Consider the following 8,667-nt stretch of genomic DNA (forward strand, 5'->3'; position numbering starts at 1 on the left):
CACTTAAGATTAAGGTCAAAAGCCTCACACGCCTACAATGAATGGGGGGCGTTAGCCGAAAAATCTCCGATGCCAAAGTTAGAATTCTATAAAGCATGTGTTTAAGTGTTTGTCGGAAGCAAAAAGCCTCATTAAGGGTAGCTAAAGCTTACTAAATTTTGGAGATAAATGAAGTATTTATAGGAGAAGAGGATAAGATGGGCCGCCCTGCTAGGGTTTAGGGGTGGTCGACCCTAGGGTGGAATTTGGGTGAGAATATTCCAAGAAATTATCTTGGTGTGACAGCCCGTCCCAAATTTTATGTTTTTATTAATTTTAGAAGTGTGAATTTACGAAAATGCCCTAGAGGCAAGGACTTTGACTTTTGCGGATCATCGGTTAGAGTGACGTATGACTTATTCTTTTAGCATATCCTCATAGTACTCGTCACTACGAACGCATAGGCGAAAGTCGTTTGCGAGTCCAAATTATAACGGTATAGTTACGAACGTTTGAAGTTGGTTATTTAAAGGTAGTTAAATTATTTGAACTCCCACCTTGTGGGAAGACTAACCAATCAACCTTTAAGCAAAGAGAAAAGGGAACCAATCACATAAAATGAGGACAAAGCCTCCAGCCAATCAGAAAAAGAAAAAAAGGGGAAAGCCAGCTTTCCCGTGGGTTTTTCCACTCACGGCCACCCATTTTCCAAGGCTGATTCCAACCAACTCCGGTGGAGTTTTTCGAAGCCACCACCACCATCTTGAAGCTATCATTCCCCCTTACAAAACCCACCCAAGAACCACCTTAGTTAACCCCTGTACGTGGCGGTTCGAGGCCACAAAAACCGATGAAAACCAATGGTGTTCCGGCCACCATTTTCATTTTTCCGGCGAATTGGCAAAGCAATGGCCGACACCACCACTTGGGCTTTGTAGCCTATGATCCCAGGAGAAAATCACGACCAGCCTTGACCCAATTAGAGCACCGAGGAAAAAGAATTGAAGTTCACCCAAGTATAGCATTACCGACGGGTTTTAACAAAATTGAAGCTCTTCCCGGCCTATTTGGCCTGGGTCACAGGTATAAATCGATTCCTCATGTTGTGTAGATGAATTTTCATGTTTGGATCGTGATTTGGTGGAGAAATGAGAAAGTTATAACGATTTAAAGTTTGCCCAGTTTCCAGAGACCTCCGCCACTTTCGAGGCGCTTTCCAGCCAAATCACGGCTAGATAGCCATTGTGTAAGGTACCAATTTCTTCGTCCCATTGAGAACTATGATTTTCGTTTCTGAATCACTTCTTTGCATTGAGTATTGACAAAGTTATGGACGTTGAAAGGTTGCTAAGAAATTCCAGCGAGTTACCAGTTTTCTCGCAGACAGCCGACTTTCAAACCATTTTTCGGCCACCTCCGGCCACAATTGGACTCCAAGCTGGTAAAATCTTGTTCTACATTTCTCTAGCTTTGATTTGGTATATTATGGGTTGAATTTGGTTGAGAAACAAGTGATATATGGAGTTCCAAAGATCGCCCAGGAAATCTGCAAAAACTGCAGAATCAAGCAAAGTCCCATTAAGGTCCACCACTTGATTAGATAGTAATCGACGATCCGACCGTTGGATCATCACCAAACTTTAATACGTTATAGTACGTAATATTTGAGGACCACAGAAACTTACAGATCAGGAATCCGACATACGGATCTTCCCGAATTAGATGTGTAAGTTTATAAAATAAATGTTAACCGCCACTTGGTTTTGGGCAATTGGCGGAGATCCAACCGTTGGATCGCAATAAAATTTTAGTATGTTATTCTAGAAGCATAAAGTGGATCTTTAAGTTGCGGATTGAAAATATAATATACAGATCTTCCGGATCGAGTTATACAGGGTTGTAGACCCCACCGTCGATCTTTGATCAATGATTGACTTATGGTCAATGGGTCTCAAACTATTTTAGAATGTCCTTGAGGATGTGTTTTATGTGAATTACGTATTCTATTGATGAGGATTCTGAGATGTGGTTGATAATTGGCCGTAGGCGCCGATCGCTCGGGACGCCCCGATAGTTGTGCTAGGAAGTTGTAGCACGGACTCCAGGTGAGTGGATCTTTCATTGCTCATCTTATGTTTAATGATTGATAATTCTATAAATGCTTTTAAATAAAACTGAGAAACTTATGCCATGACATATATATATTTATATGTTATAAAATACTATGAGATGGTTGAGTTAGATTTCATCGTGATCTATCCATATGCGTATTACTATAAATGATTATTGTGAACTACGAATGGCTTGATCCCTGTTTAGGGTATGTAGGCAGTCTAATGAGACGTTAGATGCAGCCATATAAGAAATGAGATTAAATAACCGAGACCATAGCCTTGTTTAAGGAATTGAGCAATATGTATGGGCTTTTGGTTTTAAGTATATATGTATACACTTGATATTTTCCCAGAAATATGTTTAAATGAGATTATGCCTTGAATGCCATGCATATAAGTTTATAATTTGTATATGAATTGGTATATAATGCATTATATATAATTGTGTTGCTGTGAACGCTCCGAAGTGCAAAGGTGAACGTAGGACATTCAGGTAAGTTCAGGTAAGTTTAAGTAAATTCAAGTAAGTATACGGTATTAGCATGATTGATGAGATATGCGATGAGATATGAATATGTCGTATAGGTCACTAGAAGTGACTCCAACTTATATGCTAGCCATGTTTAATGAGATATGTGATGAGATATGAATATGTCGTATAGGTCACTAAAGGTGACTCCGACTTATATGCTAGCCATGATTGATGAGATATGTGATGAGATATGAATATGTCGTATAGGTCACTAGAAGTGACCCCGACTTATATGCTAGCCATGATTGATGAGATATGTGATGAGATATGAATATGTCGTATAGGTCACTAGAGGTGACTTCGACTTGCGTACTATTATGAGATATTAATCGCATGATTATTTGATATTATTGTTAAGATGTTGTGTGGTGGTACATTATGATTTCTTTGGAAATTATACAGGTGTTGTAACGAGGGATTACATGTGTTATATGTTTTTTATTAGTAATTTACTTACATGGTCACTCAGCTTTGTATTGTCTTCACCCTCTAGGTATTATTAGCTGAGTTTTATTATCACCAAAGACTCGCGGCGATTCTTAGTATCAAAGACTATTTTGAGGGTACGATTCTTATATCATTTTTCTGTACTTGCTTATGCTCTAACATCACGTGTGAAGTGGGTTCATCCCTAGTCACCAGTGCACTCTGGTATTTAGGCACTCTTAGGTTTAAATTTATTCACAATTTTCCACACCATCACACTTTATGGCTTCGTCACATTCCAGATGTCGACCAGCACAGCTTGATTCGGAGTCCTAGTGGACATTCCGGGTCGGGGTGTGTCACTTGGACTAAGTAGGTAAATATCTTAAATAAATAGGATTAGGATTACTTACTTGAAGGAGGTTTTCTCTGATTAGGAATGTATTTATGATAAGAATAAGGGATTATTTTATCATAAATACCTTTGACTTTTCTTACAGGTAGGGGTGCCTTGAGCAGTTGTTAATCTTTGGTCTACCTCAGATGTGCGTGGTGAATAAGGCTACTCCCTGCTCATTTAATAGGGGCAATCTTGTCTTTCTTGGAAAATATTTCACTTGTCAGCTTCATGAATTTTGAGATTATTTTTGGCTCCACAGCAGGTATAAAAGTTATTGCTCTTGTTCAGCTCTACATGCCTGTAAAATTTGATAAAATTTAGAGTTAGTCGGATAATTGTGCACCGTGCATGGCAACAAGTGTGGTGATGCGTGGGAACATAAAAATATGGATTTTGAACAACTAAATTGTAACTACCCATCCCTAATTTTACAATTTTATTAATTTTAAAATAGTAAAATGACAAAAATGCCCTAGAGGCAAGGATCTCACTTTCCATTAACCATCATTTAGAGGGACGTATGACCCGTTATTTTATTGTATTCTCGACGTACTCAACGATATGAACGTGTAGGCGCAAGCAGAATCGAAATTGGAGTTACGATTGAGGTTTTACGAAACTACGAATTCGAAAAATGATTTTGTAAAAATTTCTATTTTATATTTCATATGTTTGTACCATACTTAGGGCATTCGTATTTAGATCTCGTATAAATATTCGGGGGACTCAAATGTAATTATGTAATAAATGAAGGAGCAAATATGTAATAAGTGATGAGCCCTTATTCTATAAAATGACCTCTCACTTTCCTTATTGAGAGATGCCAATCCTTAGGCATGGGATCCTAGAGCCTCACTCTCACGTACAGGCTCTCTCTCTCCCTCACAATCCTTTCAGAGAAATACAATATCAGTGTGGACATAGCCCAAACATTGGGGTGAACCACGATACATCCTGTGTTCTTTACATTTCTTGCAGATTCACGGTCGGATTTACGTTGTTCCAAGACCTCCGGTTTTGTGCATCAACATTTGGCGCCGTCTGTGAGAAACGATACGAAAAGTTATGTCGGTTCTCTTTCATTTTTTCACCTCCGTCGTGATTCTGCAAAACCCACAGAGACACAGACACACACTCTCTCTCATCACTCAATTTTTGTCTCTCTTCAACTCCTCCCCACCATCCTTCACCCCAAGCCCTCTTCATCCACCTCCTTCTTCCTCACTGCCGCAAACCCACTAAACGCTTTTAAACCCAAAACCTAATCTTTCTTCTCCATTCACAGTCCGCGCAGTCCTTCAATACAACAAGAAGCCCTAGTTGTCCGGCGACACCCCCTCGCGTCGTCGTCATCACCTCTAGAAAAGGCAGCGTCAGTAAGACCACCACCATCGCCAATGTTGGCCTCTTCCTCGTTCGCCTCGGCTTTTCTGTTATCGTCATCGACGTCGACATCAACCTCCGTAACCTCGACCTCCTCTTTGGCCCCGAGAATTGTGTCAACTACACCATCGTCGAGGTCCTCAATGGCGACTGCCGCCTCGACCAGGCTCTCGTCAGGGACAAGCGCTGGTTCAACTTCGAATTGCTCTGTATCTCGAAGCCCCAGTCCAAATTATTGATAGGGTTTCGACGGCAAAGCCTTGGTCTGGGTCATCGACGCCTTGAAAGCCAGGCAAGAAGGCTGCCCGGACTTTATTCTCATCGATTGCCCGGCAGGCATGGACACCGGGTTCATCACCTCCATTACACCGGCTAATGAGGCCGTTCTGGTGACCACGCCGGACATTACGAGCTTGAAAGACGCTGACAGGGTCATTGGGCTGCTGGAGTGTGACAAAATAAGGGATATTAAGATGATGGTGAACCGGGTTTGAACGGACATGATCAAAGGGGAAGACATGATGTCGATGCTGGATGTGTAGGAGATGTTGGGACTAGCATTGTTGGGGATGATTCCGGAGGATAAGGAGGTCATCATAAGCACCAACAGAAGGTACCCTCTGGTTTTGAACAGGCCGCCCACATTGGCAAGGCTGACTTTCGAGCAGACGGCCTGGAGGCTTGTTGAGCAGGACAATATGCATGCTGTCATGGTGGAGAAGAGCCCAAGAAACACGGGTTTTTTCTCCTTTTTCGGAGGGTAGGAAGTGCGCCAATTTCGAAGCTTGCAAGTATTGTTCTGCTTATGCTCGCCAAGGGCTTCAACGTCAGCAACGTCCAGAATGCGGGGAGTTGTTCAATGGGTGATTGGAGCTGATGGAGTGAACTCCAGAGTGGAAGACAGGCATAAAATAATTATCTGCCATCTGCCAAAAGAAAAAGAAAAACAGAATGAACAGGATAACACCACTGACAATGAAAATGGTAAGAATGTGCTCGAGAAGGAGGACCCCATACTCAAGAAATCAGAGACGCAATGAGAAAAGCAAAAAAACAAAAGCAACAAAGATGCAAAGCAAAAACAAAAGCAAAAAAAGGAAATGGCATTATTCCCTTGTCTGTTATCTGCCAAAAGAGAGAAAAATAAAGAGAAAGCAAAGGGGAGGCACATGGGGACACTGCAAAAGCAAGGAATAAACACCCCACCAGAATGATGTAATTTATTTTTCTTATCTTTTGGAGACATCTGTATAACCCCATCAGAGGGTAATAAAAAAAGGGCAAAGCCCAAAATAAATGGGCTGGAATGTTGTGTGGAGGGCGAAGGCCCATAAGCCCAAAATCAAAATAGCACCAACCAAGTGACCAAAAGTACGTCCAGTACTACAAAAAATTATTATTCGGCAGTCTGCCATTATTACCACCAACCAGGTGATCAAAAGTACGGCCAGTACTCCAAAATTATTCGGCAGCCTACCGCTATTAGCACCAACCAGGTGACCAAAAGTACGTCTAGTACTACAAAACATTATTCGGCAGCCTGCCACTATTACCACCAACCAGGTGATCAAAAGTACGCCCAGTACTCCAAAATTATTCGGCACCCTGCCGCTATTATCACTTACCAGGTGATCAAAAGTACGTCAAGTACTCCAAAATTATACATGAGCATTACTCATGTCAATCATACATAAACATTCATGATCATCATTCATGTCAACATTCATGAGCATCACTCATGTCAACATCCATGAGCATCACTCATGTCAATCAACAAAAACATTCATGAGCATCACTCATGTCAATCAGCTTCAAAAGCTTCATTTACAGAGCTCTAGCTTCAAAAGCTTCATTTACAAAAGCTCCAGCTTCTAAAACTTCATTTACAGAGCTTCACCTACAAAGTTTCAGTGCATGGTCTACAAAGATTGCCTCCGAACAACCGCCATTTCGGCCTATACATGGATTCAATTTGAAGTCTCCAGCCAACAGACTTTATTGACCGAAGACTTGGGGGACTACATTATGTACCATATATTGGGCCTCAACTGGGCCTCATGAAAAATACTTGGGGGACTTAGCCCATTATTTATGTATTGAGGAGCGAGCCCTTATTCTATAAAAGGGACTCCCTCACTTTCATTAGAGAACACCCATCACTTATGTATTAAGGAGCGAGCCCTTATTCTATAAAATGGACTCCATCACCTTCATCAGAGAGCATCGCCGCCAGCTGAGCAACCGCCTCGCCGCGAGCATCACTTCTAACCCATCACTTATGTATTAAGGAGCGAGCTCTTATTCTATAAAAGGGACTCCCTCACCATTATTAGAGAGCATCGCCGCCTACTGAGCAACTGCTTCGCCGCGAACATTAACTCTAGCCCATCATTTATGTATTGAGGAGCGAGTCCTTATTCTATAAAAGGGACTCCCTCATCTTCAACGCCACAAGCCGAGCCAACCAAGGCAACATAAGCCACAAACAGAGCAGCCTCGCAACATATGCTACTTCTAGTTAAGCATCATTTCAGATTGAGTACCGCCTCATATTGAGTATCAGTCCTAGACGACATCTAGTTATTTCGGCCCACACATGGACTGAATTTCAAGTATCCAGCCAAAAGACTCTCTTGACTGAAGACTTGAGGGACTACTGTTTGTACCATACTTAGGGCCTCCGTATTTAGATCTCGTATAAATACTCGGGGGACTCAAACGTAATTATGTAATAAATGAAGGGGCAAATATGTAATAAGTGAGGAGCCTTTATTCTATAAAAGGACTCCTCACTCTCCTCATTGAGAGAGGCCAATCCTTAGGCTTGAGATCCTAGAGCCTCACTCTCACATATAGGCTATCTCTCCCTCACAATCCTCTTAGAGAAATACAATATCAGTGTGGACGTAGCCCAAACATTAGGGTGAACCACGATACATCCTGTGTTCTTTACATTTCTTGCAGATTCACGGTCGGATTTACATTGTTTCAAGACTTCCGGCTTTATGCATCAACATCATATATTTAATTTTTATTTATTTATATTTGTTATATTATTATTATTATAAAGTGTTATTAAGCCCACCCCATTGTCTTATTTTTCCACCCACAGTTTAATGAAAATGTTAATGACATGTTTATCCTTGTAGAAAAAGACTTTTAAATCCCTATCCATTTCTCTCCACCACCGTCTCTCTTCCCCGTTCTTCTCTCTTCCATTTCATCTCTCTCCATCCAAGAGAAAGATCCAGTTTTTCCAACGGCGGAAGAAGTTCAAGAATCTGTCGGCAGGCAGCATTTCTCATTGTTCATTTTTATGATTTCTAGGGCTCCAATTCCAAATATGTTAATCAATTTGTAGTGTTTTCCAATAAATTTTTAACTTTTCAATGTTTTAATGCAATTTTGAATTGCATCTTTAATTTGATAGCTTTCAGCTCATTTGAATCAAATCTCAGCTTTAGAATTTTTTTACTTTCACTTTTTGAATTTAATTCTTTCGTTTCGAACGAAATTAGTTGAATTGAGGAAGCAGATCTCTTGCTCTCTGCAACTCTCCAACAAAACCAATGATTGTGGCTTTCAAGGTTGTAAACTTTCACCAGATAAATTTTTTGGTTTGTTCAGTTTGTACTGTTAGAGATTTGCAATCTTGATTTTGGTGTAAAGTTAGTTCAGGGGAAGGGACTGGTGGTGGAAACATAACATTGGAGATGCGGTGGTATAAAGGTTATTTTAGGAATAATAGCGGGTGAGAAAATAAGATTTAAATTTTTAAAATTTTTATGGTGGTGGGATAATAAGGTGGGTGGGAAAATAGGATAATGGGGTGG

General features: G+C 40.8%; 1 pseudogene; it reads left to right on the forward strand.

Annotated features, from left to right (window-relative positions):
* Positions 1 to 1,308: 1,308 nt before the first annotated feature.
* Positions 1,309 to 5,598, forward strand: LOC126602852 (septum site-determining protein minD homolog, chloroplastic-like; annotated as a pseudogene).
* Positions 5,599 to 8,667: the final 3,069 nt, after the last annotated feature.

Source organism: Malus sylvestris, chromosome 15, assembly GCF_916048215.2.
Source record: "Malus sylvestris chromosome 15, drMalSylv7.2, whole genome shotgun sequence".
Classification (NCBI taxonomy): domain Eukaryota; kingdom Viridiplantae; phylum Streptophyta; class Magnoliopsida; order Rosales; family Rosaceae; genus Malus; species Malus sylvestris.